The sequence below is a fragment of the Cervus elaphus genome, chromosome X (genome assembly GCF_910594005.1).
Source record: "Cervus elaphus chromosome X, mCerEla1.1, whole genome shotgun sequence".
NCBI lineage: Eukaryota > Metazoa > Chordata > Mammalia > Artiodactyla > Cervidae > Cervus > Cervus elaphus.
In genome coordinates, this window is record NC_057848.1 from 158,502,195 (window position 1) to 158,522,906 (window position 20,712).

The window sequence follows — 20,712 nt, forward strand, 5'->3', positions numbered from 1 at the left end:
ACTTGAAGTGATAAAAAATAAAGCATAATAAGCCTACATCCACCCAAGAGTGACAGACTTCTGAGCTGATTCCTCCCCTTCTGAGGCCATAAGAGGGCTCACAAAATTTAAGTCAACTAATAGACTCATGTTTTTTCTCTATCTTCCCTTAGATTATAAAGGTTTCATAAATAACATGACACTTCATAAAATCATTTATGCAGCGAGGATGAGGACTTACACATTACTCTTTAGACAGGGAGACGAGAATGTTAAAATGTTAAATAATCTGACGAAGCTCATTTAACTATTTACTGAAGAAAATCTGAGCTATTAACCTTTTATTTTATGCTTCATTTTTGCTTTCTTTCTGGCAGGACAACTGTTCTTATAGATTTGAACACTGAACTGCTTTTTTAAAAAATTACCTTTTCCGTATTTGCTAACAGTGAAATAAATCCAAATCCTCAGATAGTCCTTAGAAGGAAGTGTAGCATTATGGATAATAGCTTGTATGGCATCAGCAACTCTGAGACTAACTCCCCAACTGTATTATCTCAGAGAAGTTTATTTTTTTTTTTTTCAGAGAAGTTTCTTAACTTCTCTGTGTTTTAGGATCCTCATGTTTACAATGAGACTAATGATGGTATTTGCTATATACGGTTACTGGGAAAAGTACATGAGTCAATTCATGTGGTGCTTAACATAAACACTCAATAATTGCTACTGATTATTTTGTTTCCAAGGCAAACTGTTCAACATCACAGTAATCCAAGTCTATGCCCCAACCACTGATGCCAAAGAAGCTGAACGGTTCTATGAAAACCTACAAGACCCTGTAGGACTAACACCAAAAAAACATGTCCTTTTCATCATAGGGGACTGGAATGCAAAAGGAGGAAGTCAAGAGATACCTGGAGTAATAGGCAAGTTTGGCCTTAGAGTACAAAATGAAACAGGGCAAAGGCTAACAAAACTTTGCCAAGAGAACGCACTGGTCATAGCAAACACCCTTTTTCAACAACACAAGAGATGACTACATGTGGACATCACCAGATGGTCAATACCAAAATCAGACTGATTATATCCTTTGCAGCTGAAGACGGAGAAGCTCTATACACTCAGCAAAAACAAGACCTGGAGCTGACTGTGGCTCAGATCATCAGCTCCTTATTGCAAAATTCAGGCTTAAATTGAAGAAAGTAGGGAAAACCACTAGACCATTCAGGTATGACCTAAATCAAATCCCTTATCATTATAGAGTAGAGGTAATGAATAGATTCAAAGGATTAGATCTGGGAGACAGAGGGCCTGAAAAACTATGGACAGAGGTTGATAACACTGTACAGGAGGCAGTGACCAAAGAAAAAGAAATGCAAGAAGGCAATGTTGTGGTTGTCTGAGGAGGCCTTACAAATAACAGAGAAGAGAAGTGAAAGGCAAAGGAGAAAGGAAAGGATACCCAACTGAATGCAGAGTTCCAGAGAAGAGCAAGGAGAGATAAGAAACCCTTCTTAAGTGAGCAATGCAAAGAAACAGAGGAAAACAATAGAATGGGAAAGACTGAGATCTCTTCAATAAAATTGGAGGTACCAAGGGAACATTTCATTCAAGGATGGCACAACAAAGGACAGAAACAGCAAGAACCTAACAGAAGCAGAAGAGATTAAGAAGAGGTGGCAAGAATACACAGAACTCTACAAAAAAGGTCTTCATTACCCAGATAACCATGTTGGTGTGGTCACTCACCTAGAGCCAGACATCCTGGAATGTGAAGTCAAGCAGGCCTTAGGAAGCATCACCAAGAACAAAGCTAGTGGAAGTGATGGAATTCCAGCTGAGCTATTTAAAATCCTAAAAGATGATGCTGTTGAAATGCTGCACTCAGTATGCCAGCAAATTTGGAAAACTCAGCAGTGGCCACATGGCTGGAAAAGGTCAGTTTTCATTCTAAAGAAAGGCAATGTCAAAGAATGTTCAAACTAGTGTACAGTTGCACTCATTTCACATGCTAGCAAGATAATGTTCAAAATTCTTCAAGCTAAAAAAAAAATTCTTCAAGCTAGGCTTCAGCAGTACATGAACCGAGAACTTCCAGATGTACAAGCTGGATTTAGAAAAGGCAGAGGAACCAGAGCCCAAATTGCCAGCATCCATTTGATCATAGAAAAAGCAAGGAAATGCCAGAAAAACATCTATTTCTTCTTCACTGACTATGTTAAAGCCTTTGACTATGTGGATCATAACAAACTGTGGAAAAATTCTTCAAGAGATGGGAATGCCAGACCACCTTACCTGTCTCCTAAGAACCCTGTATGCAGGTGAAGAAGCAACAGTTGGAACCAGACATGGAACAATGGACTAGTTCAAAATCGGAAAAGGAGTATATAAAATCTGTATATTGTCACCCTGCTTATTTAACTTATAGGCAGAGTACATCAGGCGAAATGCCAGGCTGGATGAATCACAAGCTGGAATCAAGATTTCCAGGAGAAGTATCAACAGCCTCAGATATGCAGATGACACCACCCTAATGGCAGAAAAAGAAGAGGAGCTAAAGAGCCTCTTGATGAGGGTGAAGAGGAGAATGGAAAAGCTGGCTTAAAATTCAACATTCAAAAAACTAAGATCATGGCATCTGGTCCCAATACTTCATGGCAAATACATGGGGAAAAAGTGGAAGCAATGATAGATTTTATTTTCTTGGGCTCCAAAATCACTGCAGATGGTGACTGCAGCCATGAAATTAAAAGACACTTGCTCCTTGGAAGAAAAGTTATGACAAATCTACACAGCATATTCAAAAGCAAAGACATCACCTTGCCAACAAAGGTCTGTATAGTGAAAGCTATGGTTTTTCCAGCAGTCATGCATGAATGTGAGAGTTGGATCATAAAGAAGGCTGAGCACCAAAGAATTGATGCTTTCGAACTGTGGTGCTGAAGCAGAGTCTTGAGAGTCCCTTGGACTGCAAGGAGATTAAAACAGTCAATCCTAAAGGAAATCAATCCTAAATATTCACTGAAAGTACCAATGCTGAGGCTCCAATACTTTGGCCATCTGGTGCAACGAGCTGACTCATTGGAAAAGACCCTGATGCTGGGAAACACTGAAAGCAGGAGAAGGGGATGGCAGAGGATGAGATGGTTGGATGGCATCACTGACTCAATAGACATAAGTTTGAGCAAACTCCAGGAGATAGTGAAGGACAGGAAAGCCCGATATGCTGCAGCCCAGGGGGATGCAAAGAGTCAGACAGGACAAAGCAACTGAACAGTAACAATTATTGCTGTCTTGAAGCTTCTAAAGATGTCTGCATGCAAGTGGACTGTAATTTATAGAGAAAAATTAGCATAAACCACCATCATACAAGGCAGAACTAATGGATGGTCTGAATGGACTACAGAGTGTCATAGAAATACAGATGATGGAGAAATTCCTTCTAGCCTGGTATTCTAGGGAAGGCTGCATGATGAAGTGCTATTTGGATTGACCCAGAAGATGGCTGGAATTTTGATAGATTAGGAGGGAAGGAAACAAACGGGACAAAAGCCCAGAGGAAATGGAGGCAACGTCATGCCTGGGGAAGAGAGGAGGCAGGAGCTCAGCTGGAGCACAATATGCATTAGGGAGGACAGGAGCCCAAGGGCCTGGAAGGCTGCATGAGAGAAGACAAGGCATAAGACAGGATGCAGATGGGCTGTTCTATGGGCCTGTGAGACACTGAAGCCAAGCAGAAAAGGAAAATTGGGGTTGGAGTCAGTAATTTGGGTGTTCTCCTCCTGATCTTCTATTCATTGGCCCATGAGACCTCTGGATTCAGTTTTTTCACTCAAGAATGGAGAGCACTGGATATGGCTATCTCTTTGAGACTCTGGTTTCCATTCTTTTGGTCATACATTTACAAGTGCAATTTCTGGATCATATGGTGGCTCTATTTTTAATTTTTGGAGGACCCTCCACCATGTTTTCCATAGTGGTTACATTGTTTTACATTCCCACTAACAGTGCACAAGTGTTAACTTCTCCACCTCCCCAGCAACATTTGTATTTTCTGGTTTTTAGATAGCAGCTATCCAAATGGGTGTGAGGGGATATCTCATTGTGATTTAGATTTGCAATTGCTCTGATGATTAGTGATGCTGAGCATCTTTTCATATGCTTGTTGGCTGTCTGTATATCATCTTTGGAGAAATGTCTATTCAAGTCCTTTGCCCATTTTCTAATTGGGACATTTGATTTTTTTTTTTGAGTTGTAGGAGTTCTTTATATATTCTGGATATTAACCTCTTATCAAATATATGATTTGTACTATTTTCTCTTATTCTGCAGGTTGCCTTTTCACTTTGTAGGTTATGTCCTTTGATGAATGACAGTTCTGGAGTTCTATGCTGTCCAGGCTGTCCATTTTTGCTTTTGCTGCCTGTGCTTGTGGTGTTATGTCCAAGAAATCATTGCCAAATCCAATGTCATGAAGCCTTTTCTCTTTGTTTTCTTCCAGGAGTTTTAGCATTTTGTATGTCCCCAGTTCCACAGGGCCTTGGCTTGCAGTGAGAAGCCCAGGGGCACTGGGGGCAGCTGCAGCAGGAACACACAGGGTCCAGACACCAGAGGAGTGCAGCAGAGAGGATGTAGGATAACTCCTTGGGATGCAGGGACCAGCTCCAACATCCAAGGATCAGTTTTTAAAAGAGTGAGAGAAACTGCAAGTCTTTATAGCTCTAAGCATCCTCTCATGCATTAATTCAATCTACACTTACCATGCATCATACATGATAGAAGACGTGGTTCTAGGCACTTTGCACGTGTTCTTCTCAGCCTCAGGATGCACTATCTAAGCATCTACTAGGTGCCCGTAGGCACTGGGGATTAAAGGTGATCAAGACACACCACTCATGCTCGAGGAATTCACTATCTCGCCAAAGTCACCAGGGTTTGTGTTCATTTCCCTGTTTCTCCTTCTCCCTCTCTTTCTTACACTCTGGCTCTTCTTTCTCTCTGACTAATCTTGCTTATAGCTCAACATATGTCAGGCTGTCAACATATGGCATATTTTGCAAACAGATAAACAGTGGCACATATGCAACCATATATTCCTGGCACACAGATGCCCCAGTTTGGCTTCGTCAGCCTCAGCAGAAAGCACTTGGTAAGTCTCTCTCAGAAATTCAAGAACACAAGAGCTGCTCATGTATCCTCTGACAAGTGGTTAAAAGAAGTTGTTCCTTGCCTTAAGTGTGAAAGTGGGAAAGCTGCCTCCCTGCCCTTTCAGTCCAGAGGCATTCAAGAGCAAAGGCTCTGTCCTCACTCTCCACTGTCTGGGATGTTCTGACCAGAGGTCTATTTGCCCATTAAAGATCCTTTTGTTTCTCCATTTGGCAATGATTCATTATCTCCTCTGCTGCAGTAGATCAGCCCTCTGTGGACGTGGATGGGCTGGACTCTAAGAGTCTCAGGTGTATTTTGTCCATGTAAAAATAAAAATAAGTGTGCAGCAGACTCTGGAGATGTCCTCCACACCCCCCATATCCTTCCGCACTCTCATTTCCCTGCACATCAACCCTAATGTCTGGATCTGTATTTCTTTGTCTGAGGGCATTCTCAGCTCGTGCATGCAATAGGCCCTGTACTGCCTCTCCTACAGTATCCCTCAACCCACTCCTCATGAGACATGCTGGATAAACACCCCAGTTTTCTCACCCTTCATGGGTAATTCTGAGGCCTTGGCTTCCAGAGCTCCCATGGGGAGACTTGCGGGGTACTATATCCTAGTAGGCTTCCTTCTTTTTCCTTCCTCTTTCCCACCACCCGCCTACTGGTGTTTCCTGCAGTTACCCCATAAACAAAGTACTTGCACTTGAATCTCTGTGTCAGGGTTTTCTTCGGGGGTACCCCAATTAAGATACTCTGGAACTCAGCTGTGGGGAAAAGGGTGAGCAATTATAACATAGGATCTCCTCAAATGTGGACTTCTGATGGTGGCCCAGGAAGCAATCTGCGCCAAAAAGAAAAATGCTCCTGGATAGCAGTGGAAGCAGCAGCAGATCCCACACTGTTGGAAATACTCTGCCCAAATCAGAGTGAGTCACTGGGTCTGGGAAGAATTTGTCCCAGCAGCTGAGCAGAACTGCCCAGCCCTGGTCATGAGAAAATGGAAACCAAAGATAGAGTGAGCAAGTTAGCTTCTACCCCTTTTTCTACTCCGGTGCAACTTCTTGCCTCATGCCTCTTAAGATCACGTTTTCTTCCTTTTCCATGTAAAGATTAACATGTACACAAATGATAAGATCAGGGAAAGCTGCAACCCAAGACAAAAATGAACATGATTGTTGGCTTGTTACAATGGCTCAGCTAAATATACTAAATCTGAGTTAACATGTAACTGCTAAAAACTCGGGTTAGATCGATGGAGGCAAAAGTCATTTAACAAAGGTAACTCCAGACATCAAATTTTAAAATTATCTTTATATGGTTGCCCTCCAAATTTTTCAGCAAAGTCTTAAGGGCAAATTTTATAAGCTGAATATGGGAAGGAAGAAAATAAGAGTCTGAAATGAGTATGGGGCCCATTACATCTTGACCCTTGATCCACTGAGTAAGCTCTAGGCCAGCACTGTCCAACAGAACTTTCTATGATGATGGAATGTTCTAGAGCTACACTTTCTAATACAGTAGCTGTTAACCCCATGTGGCTACTGAGTACTTACAATGTGGATAGTGCATTCAATATGTATTAGAGTTACCTAAATAACTCATCTATTGCATTGTTACACATGCTGTTCAATACAGCTTTATAATTGCAATACAATCACAGAATGGTTATTTCAGTGCCAGGTGTTTCCCCATTCCCTTCTTCTTCTTCTCCCCAGTGAAGCCCTGACTTGAGACCATTTTCCTGTCTTTGACTCAAGTATCCCTTTCAGCAGGGGTCCCCAACCTCCAGGCCATGGACCAGTACCTCCTGTCAGGTCAGTGGCAGCATATGAGATTAGAAATAAAGTGCATGATAAATGTAATGTGCTTGAATCATCCTATAGCCATCCCCTCACTCCTGGTCCATGGAAAATTGTATTCTATGAAATTGGTCCCTGGTGCAGAAAAGGTTGGGGACCACTGCCCTACAGGATTGATTTTCCTTCTGTTCTTCAGACCTGCTTGCTGTCCACCACCTCCCAGGCTTTGGGATCTATTGGTGGAAAGGATCACAAAGTTTGTCCATCTCCAAACCAAACTCCTCTTTAATCTCTTTCCTGTTGACTCAACCAGGGGGTAAGGACACCAGAGAAAACATGGTGACTTGCTGCAAACCTTACATCATGGACCTCGTGCCCCTTCTTCCCTTCATCCTTAGGCCTGCTCTGAATTTGTGGAGAGACCCTGACAAACTACTCCTCATGGAATAGTGAGGCAGATGCTGTCAGAGGTCTGCACACATCCCCTTAGAGGCCTTCACCATCTTCATGCACATCTGTCACTCCCCAATCCCCTCCAGCTGGGACCTGCAACTCTTTGTTGCAGGAAAGTCCTCAGGCTGCAGGGACCTGCTTTGTCTATGCAAGTAGATCCAGGAGTGCCTGGGAATCTACAGTGCAGTGACTTCTGATCCAGTGATTAGCAAGACAGTGAGGTGGGTGGTCTCTAACTACTCCAGCTCCCTTGTCCCCTGATGAGGATTTACACTATCCCCAGACAAGGACTGAGGCCGGGTTACCCTCCCAGGGCCTTCGCTTGAAGTATGACTCCTCCTTGCAATTCTTCTCTATCCAGTTCCATTTCCTTACTGGTTTTTATGAACCTTCATCTCAGAGTCTACTACTGAGGAATCCAATGTAAAAGAACTATTTCTTACACTCAAAAAGGGATTCCCAGGTGGCACAGTGGTGAAGAATCTGCCGGCCACTGTAGAAGATGCAAGAGACATGAGTTTGATCCCTGGGTCGGAAAGATTCCCTGGAGTAGGAAATGGTAACCCACTCCAGTATTCTTGCCTGGAGAATCCCGTGGACAGAGGAGCCTGGCAGGCTACAGTCCATGAGGTCACAAAGAGTTGGACACGACTGAGTGACTAAGCACACACACAATTAAAAAAAAAAAAAGAACTAAAATCCTCTAAAGCTTCTTCTCCTTGTTTGGGTTTTTTGGTTTGTTTGTAATCTTTCTTTTTTTAACCTTGTTTTCCAAGAGACCAGTGGGCAGAAATATTTTCCAATTAAACATTTAAAAATATTTTGAGCCTAGCAGAACAGATCAGTGTTACCTTATACTCTTGAAAATGGTGTTCTCTGTCCAACAGCTACATTCTTCAGAGGGCCTCAACCTAAACCTTTGAATCATTACCTCAGTGTCAGGCCCTCAAAATATAAAGGGAAAGAGAGGGACGTGTCACGATTCAGCAAGTATCTGTCGTGGGTGTACAGCATTTGAGGCATCCATCCCAGGCGGAGAGACGACAGTAACAGGGTGCCCCGAGTTGCTCTCATTTCACACAGCTTTGGATGAATCTGCTCATCAGACTGCTGAGCAACATGCTTGGCGACGAGGACTTATTAAAGATGGAATTGGGCTCTTCAAAATCTTTTTTAAAAATTACCAAAGGGCTACTTCATGGCCTAGTTTCTTTATTAAGCAATAATGTATGGAACGTCTTGTTTTCAGTCCTCAGCAGCTGCCAAAACCTGAACATGTCAAATCCAAGCGATCACAGCCATCCAGGAGATCTATTAATAGCAAGATAATTTTCAAGTCCACTGTACCGAGTAGTGTTTTGTTTTTTGGTTAGGCATATAATACATTCCATATCATGTCTGCTGAGTTCTGTTTTGAGGTTCCACTTTTAAAAATAAATCAGGCTTGTTTTAAATTAGGGCAACAATAAATCCATCAGTGTTTGGTATTTTGGCTTGGGATTCTGTGGGACCACAGCTAATATCTAGGTTTATGGAACCTAAATTAAAACACTGTTTTATATTCTTGTACTGTGTTTCCTGGTGTTTGTCTGGAATCACAGAAGTGAAAGAAGGAAAAGAGTTCTCTGGCAAGGAAGCAAATTGTAATAATACAAAGAGGCATATTATCTAATATGGATTCTGGTCTGCTTGGGGGCATCTCACATGAGGGGAAGAAAGTCACAGGTAGGAAAATACATTTCCCCCTGTTCAAACCATTCACCAAGGCCTCTGCCTCTGTGTGTGTGTGTGTGTGTGTGTGTGTGTGTGTGTGTCAAGGCCTCTGCCTCTGTGTGTGTGTGTGTGTGTGTGTGTGTGTGTGTGTGTTGTTTAAAAATCCTTCCCTACTGCAGGGTCATAAAGCTATTGTGATGGCTAATTTTCCAACTTGGCTAGGCTATGGTGCCCAGTTATTTGGTCAAACACCAGTCTAGATATTGCTGTGAAGACATTTTAAAAATGCGATTTAACATTTGCATCAGTAGACTTTGATAAAGGTTACCATCCATAGTGTGTAGGGGCCTTATTCAATCAGCTAAAAGCCTTCAGAGAAAAGACTGAGCTTCCTCAAGGAAGTAGGAATTTGTTCTCCAAACTGCCTTTAGACTCAAGACTATTAACACCAACTCTTGCCAGAATTTCCACCCTGCTGGCCTACCCTGGGGGTTTTAGACTTTCCAGTCCCACCCCTACAATGTTTTCAGTCAATTCCTTAAAATATCTAAATAACTAAATCAATCTCTCTCTCATATATATATATATATATTTATGTATATACATGCATACATATACATATACATGTATCACGAATTCACACACATACACCAATAAGGGATATACACCAATCTATACATATACACTCCTACTGGTTCCATTTCTCTGGAGAACTCTAATACAGATATTCTCCTATGTGTTGTTCTAAAAGTTAAGTTCGGCATTTTACAACTAACTTCTTAACCCATCTGGAATTGATTTTGAGGATATATTCTTAATTTATTATTTCTTCAGTCAATTTCATGTGTTTGAGGAAATAAAAAGAGATAAATGTCTGCCTTTGCCAGTCCTCTTGGTTGTAATTTTGTGTGTCTTTTTAGAAGCATAAACATCTAGTTCTCACTGCACAAATTCTGATTCAACAGGTCTGAGTTGGGGCCTAAGCACATATATTTCATTAATACAGGCAATTTTGAAGTTCTATCTAGAAGAAAATATAGAATGAATATTTTTAATATCCTTTAGATAGGAAACATCTGAAAATGACATCAGAGACAAAATCCACTAAGAGAAAAAGCATGAAATATTTGACCATATTAAATATTTCTAAACTGTATAGAACTATCAGTTATAAGATGAATAAGCTCTAAAGATCTAAGGTATAATATGGTGACTAGTTGACAATACTAAATATTGTGTAACTGAAATTCGCTGAGAGTAGAACTTAAGTGTTCACACCAAAGATAAGGTAAATATGTGAGGTGATGCACATGTTAATTAACTCAATGGTCAGAATCCTTTCACAATGTATGAAAAAAAAAAGTGTTAGTCACTCAGTCATGTCCAACTCTTTTGCAATCCCATAGACTCTAGCCCACCAGACTCCTCTGTCCATGGGATTCTCCAGGTAAGAATACTACAATGGATTACCATGCCCTCCTCCAGGGGATCTTCCTGACCCAGGTTTTGAACTCAGGTCTCTTACACTGCAGGCAGATTCTTTACTATCTGAGTCACCAGGAAAGTATATGTATATCAAATCATCACTTTGTACACTTTAATTACAATTCTATTTCTCAATTAAACCTCAATCAAGCTGAAAAAGTCATAGAGAAAAGTGCATCCACAAGATTTTTAAATTTCTGTACAGCAAATACCACCAAAAGGAAAGTAAAAAAGTAGAAGGACAGACTTGGGGAAATGTACGATACATATTAAAAATTGATATCCTTATACAAAAAGCTCTTATAAGTAAATACTACAGGAACAACGAATAGATCAGAATGATTAAGAAACTGAGTTATGGGATCTCTCTGCCTAGTTCTGAATCCTGGCTACAGCACTTACAAGATCCATATTATTGCAACTCTGCCTCTAGTTTTGCATCTCCAATATCAGAATAATGATAACTTCATTGGGTAATGATGAATATTAAAATAGGTAATGACTGCTAAGGGCTTAGAATAGTGACACATTGTAAGGCATCAATAAATATTAACTTTCTAATGAAAAGAGGACCTTCCAAAGAAAAGTGGACAGATGACATAAATGGTTGATTCACTAAAAGCAACAATAACGTATGTAAATCAATATCTAAGTGACAGACTTATTTCAAGATAGACTTAGCATACAACCACTGGATGCTAAATGAATCTTTCCAAATAAAATAATAAATTGGCGGCCACCAAGAATATAAAAACAATTTAATGACCTTTTAAATTTTTAAAATAAAACATGAAAACCTATGCCTGATTTAAGCTGTTTAACAGAGTAACAGTCTTAATAGCTAACATTTAAACAGCACTTGCTGTATGCCAAGGCATCATGTGTTTTGCATTCTTTTGCAAAGAATACTATTATCATTTCCTTCTTCTGGCTGAGGAAACTGAGGCTCAGAGAGGTCTAATAATTTGTTCAAGGTCACACAGCTAGTAAAATGGCAGATCTGTGGTTGATCCCTAGCAGTCTGTTTCCTGAGTCTGTGCTTTTAACTGGCATAAGATAGAAAAAACTATATATAAGTATGAAAGATCATTTCTTAATTAGTTGGTGTCTGAAAGTTACAGCTGTGAGATATCCAGCATGCTCCCTGGTCTCTTGCAGGTTTCCTAACTTCATGCAGTTTCATCAAGCATTAAAGCGCCAGGGTGGATGTGGTGGTAAAGAGTGCTATCTGTCAAATGGTTCCACTGTGCCACTTGCTGTCACTCTCTGAGAGGGATCTGTTGAGGGAGATGGACGACATGAAACCTCTAACTAAAAGCAGGTCTGTCAACTGACAAAGTTCTTATAATTTCTGCTTTCCCTCCCCACCAAGACCACCAACTATAGAAAGCTATTTATAAGGTTGTTTTTCCCAAGGTTGTTCATCCCATTCTATTGTGCAAGAGGCGTTTTTATACCCCATTACCAGCACAGCTCTGTATACACTACAAAGAGCAGATGTTCAACAAAAGTATAGATGAGGAGGAGGAGGCAGCTCAGGCATATTACCTAGAAAACGCTCAAAAGAGGGGTGATGTGGATGACTAGTTAAAAGCAGAACTTTAGGGTCAGAGTAGACCTGGGTTCGAATCCTGTTACCACCATTTACAACTTGTGGGTCTCCTGGTGTCAAATAGAGATAGGAGGGCATCATAAAGATTAAATGATATAATTCTTGTCAAGAATTCAGCCAGAGTTGCTACTCTCGATCATTATCATCAATATCTCAACTTAATAAAAAGCTTAGAAACTATGACTTCATCACATTCAAAATTATCTAGAGACTTTAATGTCATCTGAAGCAAAGACATTGATCTACACCATGGAAGACAGAAACTGAGAGTCTAAAGTTTTTGGTGACAAACCTTTCTTGTGGTCTTGATAGTATAAACTGAGTACAAGATGGTGGCCTCAGGAGGTCAAATGTAATCAAGACTGGTAATTCCATCTGGAGTCACCTGATGAAACTTGTCATTTCCTGAGAGAAATTACCCCCCCCCACCCCCAACACTGTTGTGACTTAGAGATGTTATCCTTTCCCAACTCAGCATGGCCACAGTCATCCATTGTCAGTGCTTGAGGACAATAGAAAGCTGGCCGGGACCTATTCTGCCTGTTTGTTATTGCCCCACATAACCCCACTTCTTTTCTTCCAACAGACAGGGTTAATATGTGCAGCCTTAGATTATAATTTGAAGTCTGCAACAGAGTCATGTTGAAGAAAGCCAAGGAATAGATTTTGTTAAACAAAAACCAGTGAAACTAAAGGAAACGTCATCATTTTTGTACCAAATGCAATCTAATGATAAGCTGTATATGTGAGAATCCATCTGTTCCTTGGGTTGTAATTAAATTTCTCCTTGAACAACCATCTTGTATACTGAGGGGAAACTGTTTACATTTCATCATATCTTTGAAAAGGTAATCGATCTCTATCTTAATCAACCTTTCTTACTTGGATCATTTCTTTGAAAGGCTGATGAACATGGTTGCTTTTAAAAATACATCTCGGCAGTGAATTTGACTGGTATCAGAAGTACCATAAATCAGTGCAGTTTTAGAGATAGTTTTGATAATGAATGGCTCTGGTGCCCAAAGCACCTTTGGCAGACTGATGCAGCAACGGCTCCCAATTTGTTCAAGTCCCTCTATCCATACCCTTGGGGAGTCTCCTTATACTTATACTCCAGACTTGGCTGTGTGATTGTCTGATCCACAGCTTAAAAACAAATGTGATGCAAGCAAAGATTTCAAAAGCACGTGCACACTGGAGCTCTCCCTCTCTTGCTATTCTTAGGACTCTTGTTATAGCTGCAACGTGAACAAACCCATCTGGGGCTGTCTGATGAAAGATAAGACATTAAGCTGGAACTTAAATGGCTGCCTCAGCTAACAGCCAGCCAGCATCCTAGCTGACCCAGTGGCCACCTGTAGACACATAGGAGTGACACCCAGTTGAAACCAGCAGAAAGCTCATCCATTTGAGCCCAGTCCAAATTTCCAGATTACAAAATTGTGGGGGTTATTTTTAAGCCACTAGGCTGTGGGGAGGTTTGTTATACAGTGAAAGTTAACTGACTCAGTGGCCCAGTTAGAGCAGAGTTGTTGCACCAGCACTGGGGCAGAAGTTGGACTCCATCCAAATGATTTTGCTTATAAACAGCTGTGAAGGACATGAACCTAAAACAACCAAAAGTGAGTAAACACCAGGTGGTCCATCCATCCACAGACACACAGGTACATCACGGTGATTAGGAAAACTAGAATACACCTTGTCACAGAGGATAGGGATGGGCTGACCCTTCACTATTCAGTGTTTGGGATCAGTTGAGTAAACACTTGAAATTATGAGGATTTTAGGAACACTGAGAGCCTCCCATTCAGCACCACCTAAAACTTCATTTGTTCACTATTTTGCATTTCACGCTTTGCACAAAGCTCCTGAAGCCCTTGATTGGATCAGATCAACTGACTTGTGAAACTGAAACCTGTTCTATAACTTTGCTCCATCTACTTTTCCGAAGTATACGCTCTGTAAAATCTCCCTTAGGAAAAGGGTTCTGTGGTCATATAAATTATTAGATACTCCTGATTCCTCTTGGAATTTCACTACGTACCTTGGTATACTAAAGTCCTGACTGTTTTCATTTATTCCAGTGCTGAGATGTATATGACCATGGAACTCTTTTTGTGAGCAACATATATTAAATCCTCATTAACCAGTGTTTTTCAGAGAATGCTTTGAGAAAGTTTTTTTTTAAAAAACTTTCTGACAGTGAGATACAGCATACATATGGAAAAGTACATGAAGCACAAACATGCAGCACAATGAATTACTATAGACCAAACATTCCTGCAGCTACCACCCTGATCAACAATCAGATCACTGCCAACACCTCCACTAGACCCCTGCACACTCCTAATCCATCAGGGTTTCCTCCTTCCTCTCGAGAGAGAACCGTTGCCCTGACTTCATGGTAGTAACTTCCTTGCCGTGTTCACTGTTTTGCCACCTAGTATATATACCGAAAATGGAGATTTGTTTTGTGTGTTTTTGAAAGCTATATAAATGGAATTACATGCTACATATTGGAGGAGCAGGTGATGTAAGTTTCTTCAACTTTAACATATAATGTCAAAGTCTTCGCCAAATCGAGGGAAAGGGTACCCACTGACATGCCTATCGCCAGGGTACGAAAGTTCCAGTTGCTCAGTAGCAGATGTTTTCATTTCTGCCATCTACTCAATGGACAGTGGAGCTTTGAATTTGCATTTCTCTGTTTAGTAAGGAGGTTGAGCAGATTTCTTTATGTTTACTGGTCATTTGTATATCTTCTTTTGTGCTGCTCATGTTCAAGCTTTCTGCTCATTTCTCGATGGAGTTTCTACTTCTCTTTTAATGGACAGGAGTTCTTTATCTATTCTAGATAAGTCTTTTATTGGGTACAGGAGCTGCAAATATATTCTCTTGCTCTCTGGCTTTTTCTTCTCTTTCTTAATGGGGTCTACTGTTGAACAAAAGTTCTTCATTTAAACATAATCACATATATCAGTTGTTTTCCTTTTATGCTTAGTTCTTAGTGTGACACCTGTAATAACACCTGTCTCTGTGTCCAGTGGTATTCTGAGGAGCTGGACTTTAAATAGTCAAGTCACTGGTCACTGGTAGTAGTCAAAGCCAAAAACTACAGGTTGGAGAAGAAAAGGGAGATGGGTGGGAATGGGGAGGGCACCATGCCAGAGGGGTTGTCAAGAAGGCAACAGGGGCCCTTCAGGTGGATAGAGTGTATGACTCCAAGTGGACTGAATGTCACTTTCACCAGACAGCTCCTTATGCATGGAAAGGATGTTGGCAGTATCTCAGAATGAACAGAGAATCAGTTAAGATGATGTATGGGGAGAGTAATGTACATATCAACATCTCCAAAGGGAATTGTGCTGAGAGAATTACCACTCTGGCTGGACCCACGAATGCCATCTTAAAAGCCTTTGCTACCATCATGGATGAACGGGAAGAGGACATCAGCACGGCTGCCAGCACACCCCGGTCACCCGGAGCCTAGTGGTCCCTGCTAGCAGTGCGGCTCTCTCACTAGGAAAGGTGGTTTCGAGATCAACAAAATATGACGAGGGAGTAGAGGGGTTCAGGGCCAGGTGTCAGGGAATATGCCTTCTGACTCGAGTGACCAGGCCATTATAATCTCTGATGCAAGCCATCACTGAGTGTAACTGACAAGCCCTTCTGGTCACGTTGGAGTCACCCTGACTCCAAAGGCCATCCAGCTCTCTGGTCATCTTTGCAGTAATCAGGACACATAAGACACAGGCAGCAATGGCAGGGGCTTTCCTCATCCCTATTCTACTGCCCATCCATGTGCCTCAACCCTGGAGGCCTCCAGAATTCAAGGCTGCTACGTCACAGCCACATTTTACAAGCTTCCCCTGTTGGCTATGTGAAAATCTTGTTTTTCTCTGAGGCATGGCAACCCTGGATTCAGTGACATTGAATCAACTCTCCAGAGATGTATCTACTGAGACTACTCACGGACTCATCATTTCAAGCATTTTCATTGACCTCTTATGGGTACCACCATACAAGGGATTGCCATTCTCTTCTCCAGGGGATCTTCCTGACCCAGGGATAGAATTCAGTCTCCTGCACTGCAGGCAGATTCTTCACCATCTGCCACCAGGGAAGCCCCACTACCACCACACAATGGGGCATTAGGGTGCCCAAATCAGTAAGAGTCATCAGACATCTGGGGCATGGTTCATCATTGCAAACTCAAAGGAAGGACCTACCGTTAGGCCAGTGGCCATCATTGGATCTGCCGCCAGCATTAGCCTGGTTCCGTATCTAATTGTCCAACTGTCCTCAGAAACAGGTGGCACAGGGAGCCGCTAAGACAATGCAGATCCGTCTGCAATCCTCTCTGGCTGTTCACCACTCTTGATCCATCTGTGTTGTTTCTGAACAGTCAGCATTTACAGGTTTTAAATAGTCTGTAAGTTTCCATTTCTTTACACTTTACCATCCACTTGTGACTTTTAAATTATTCTAATTCCTTTCTCCATTCAGCTGTTAGAGCTGAGTTCCATATTTAGTTTTATAAGCTTCTCCCTGTTTTGTTTTATTTTGGGGTTTTATGGTCATGAATTTCTTCTTGTTTGTCACAGAACTAGAAGACTAGAATATTAATACAATGCAGCTTAGTCTATGATGTCAGAAATTTCTCAAAAACTAATTAAAAGATGGACTGGAAAAACTGTTAGCCAGATAAGGTTTTCCTCATGGTTGTCTTTGCTACTGTTTTGTAATCACAGGAAACTTGAAATCTTGATAGATTCTTGCTCTGGGTATCTTTTCACTTTATTCTCCCGTGACAAAAGCTACAAGGACAAGAACATCACACTCTCTTGGCAGTGACTGTGGAGCAGCCTTTTGGAAGTCAAAGAACTGCCATTTACTGGTTTGCTCCTACCTGCTAAGCATTGTACTGAGCTGTGGACATACATCACGTAGTTGATTCTCTCACCAATTCTGGAGGGAAATGTTACTAGCCCTCTTTAATAAGTGGGGAAATGAAGATTCACTGAGGCAAAATACCTTGAGCAAGGTCACACAGGTCAGCCAGCCAGTCAATGGCAAAGGTTGGATTTGAACTCCAGATTGAATCTCACCCAAGCTCATGGCTTTCCCACTGCAACGTGCTACCCTCTGGTCAGAGCAGGGGACTTGGCTAACTGGTTCTGTGAAATGGAAGAATAAAGTGGCACCTTTGCTGCAGGATAAATGATGAGGAAAAATCTTTCTATTTACTGTCTTGGTGTGGCTTACCCTAGAAGTGGAACCTAAGAGAAGAATGTGAGTGCAAACTATTTCTTTGTGTGGTGATTCCAGGAAACAGTCGTTGAGGAAGTGAGATAGGAAGGTGTGGCAGCCAAGAAAGAGAAGATTATCAAACACTGGGGGTCACTGGAGCACAGTCCTGCTGGGGAACTTCCAGAGGTTGCCCTGCACCCCAGAGTTAGCAGAATTCACCTTGGCTCCAGTGCAGGGCTGAGGCAGCTGGTTTTTTTATCCGCCAACTCCCACCCATCATTAGATGAGGGCAGCCATGGAGGGATTAGTGCTCTGGCATTTGGGTTCCCCCTGAGGACTCAAAAGGGTCCTGTTGGCCAAGCCTTGCAGGTGTTTCTAGTAAAGAGCCTTTGGTGTAGAGGTGGACACCCAGGGGATGTGGCAGAAAACCAATACTGTCTCCTCCACCCTCTGCTAATAAAACCCAATGCGAAAGAGAAAGAAAAGCTCTGGTAAAGAAGAGAAGGCTATACAAAAGGTTTAAATCCTTCCAAAGGGCTGTGCAATGTAATATTCCTGAGACATTCACAGTGGCACCTTCCAATCTAATTTGCCACACTCAGGAAGTGACACCCACCACACTATAGTTTAATAATTTAGCTATTATTCCAGAGCGATCCTATTAACAGTCCATTCATTTTCTCCCCAGCGGTTCAGCCATTGAAATTCACCCACTGCGTCTTGTGACTATTAGTGATACTCTGGGAAGTATTATTCAGGAGCATGTACCGAAAAAGATTTGACAAAGATTTCACATGCAACCTGATACGAAAGACATGATTTCCACATTGGACTGGGGAATGGGCTGGGCTGGGTTGAGTCTCAGACACTCTCTTATAGCTGGAGTTTTTCCAGCTCCCTTTCCCATTCACAAAATGGGGGGAGGGGTGGCCAGTCCAGGCGGTGTTTAGAGGTTTTAAAGACTGACTAAATAAAGGGGCTTTTTAATGCTAATTAACCCACTTAATCCCTTTCAGAGACTAGCATTTTCAATGGCTTTAAAATAGACGAAAAATGTAATAAATGGGGAGGGAGGGAGGAGCTGACTATTGAAGGCGTTACACTGACTATGAAGGACTCTGATGCTGGGTAGGTTCAGAAAGAGCAAACACCTTAAAGAAAACCAGTACAATACTGAAAAAATTTTCAGTTTCTGCCTCAATTTCTTGTTCAGGACCCATGTCCTGCCTTGGCCAAAATTGCTACAATTTAGCTCATGTGCCTCTGTGAAAGTAGTTGCAACCCAAGTAATACAAGTAAAATTAGGCCAAAGTAAAAATAGTTATCAAAGCAGACACTCTTTTTAACCACCCCCCAACTACACACACACACACACACACACACACACACACAGACCCCTTCACACACATACCTTTCTGAAGACAACATTTTCTTTCTTCAAGATGAAATAATTTCTAAGGTGTTCTGATGCTTGGTCTGTACTTCAGCCTCAGGACTTTTTGTTATTAGAGTCAGCTAAATTGCTTGCTGATCCTAGCACTAGTGATGGAATCAGGCTGACCAGGGTTAGAGTTCAGGTTGTGTCACTTAACTGGTCTTAGGTTTTTTAACTTGTAAAATGGAGCCAATACTGGTATATTTCTTATCAGCTGTAGGAAAAATTCTGCTTCAAAGGAAAACAATACAGTCTCCATAGCAGGGAGGTCAAGTAACCTTTCCTGTAAAGGGCTAGAGAGTAAATATTTAAAGTTTTGTGGACTACCTGGCCACTCAATTCTGCCATTGGAGCATGAAAGCAACAACAGGAAATACGCAAATGAACACATGTGGTTGTGTTCCAATAAAACTTTATTTACAACAGCAGGCAGTGGGCTGCATTTGGCCCATGGGCAGCAGTCTCCCGCACAGTTTTCTAGGTTTTACCATTCTAGCTTTTTGCTGCCATTGAGCCATTTTACAACTCTGTATTTGCAAAATCATTCTTGTCTATAGACATGCAAATTCTGTCCTTTAGAAGTTCAATTTGATGTGCCTCCAGCCCTGTGGAAAAGATCAAATTTGCCAGTATTTGCATATTCATTTCAATATTCCTGATCTATAAATGTGTCTGCTCTTGAACTGGTTGTACCATCCTACCAATTCCCTCATTAATGAGCAAAATATTTAATACTGTTACAGAAAAAGTTATTCTGACACCTGTTAAACTGATACGGAAGACTGTATCATCACTATTGCAATAGGAGTCCAGACTATTATAACAGGGGAGAGAAATCAGGCTCAACTTGGAATACAGGCAAAGACAAATGTGGATTTATAGCCAATGATCAGAGTGAAGGAGTTAATGGGCATAAAATTATCAATACCAACAGGAAACATCAAGCATACAAGGATTCTTGATGAAGGCAGGCCAGAGTAATGGGATATCAAGGACAGAAGTTGAGGAATTTGATCAGATATCAAGGGTGATCAGATGTCAGGAATGGAGTGATTCTCACTAACCTGACTTAGCAGGATTCTTGCTAAAACTGGGCTAGGCAGGCCAAAGACAAGGCCCAAAGATGAGGCCTAATCAAAAGGAGACCTCAGAGGAGCCTGTCTCAAGTTTGGTCAAAGAGTTTCTGTCATGGTAAAGAAAAAATATCATGACACTTCTTAAAGACAGTAAGGCAGATTTATCCAGGGGGATTACAACAATGAGGTTCTGTACAGGGAGAGAGAGAGAGCAGACTCATCTCCAAAACCAGGACAAGTGAAGATTTATAGCCAAAGGTGGGGTGGGGGTGGAAGTGCGGGTCAGTAGATGGAAAACTACTAAGAGCAAACTTAGGGCTGAGGGAGATTCTGGCTAAGCTGACTTGACAGGATTCTTGCTGAGGCAGGTCTGGGTGATAAGATATCAAGGGTGAGGGGATGAGAAATGTGATCAGATACAAGAGCAGTGGGATTCAAATGGAGGACTGTGGCTGAACCCAGTGAGATTCTCAAATAAGGAGACCAAGGACAGCACCCAAAGCTAGGGCCTTGAGGATTTATCGGAGCCTGACTAGAGTTAGGCTGAGGAGAGAGTCTTTGTCAGTCAACATGTGTTCATTTTATATCTGTATGAAAGTCACGGATGGAGCTTTTTTGAAAATTAACCTTAAATCCAGCCAATATTTTGGAAGGAATTAACACAGCAACTGGCACATGGCAAACAATAAAGTTGTTCTTGAGTTGTTACTGCTGGTTTGTTGTTATGATCAGATGAATGAGATTACAAGCAAGAAG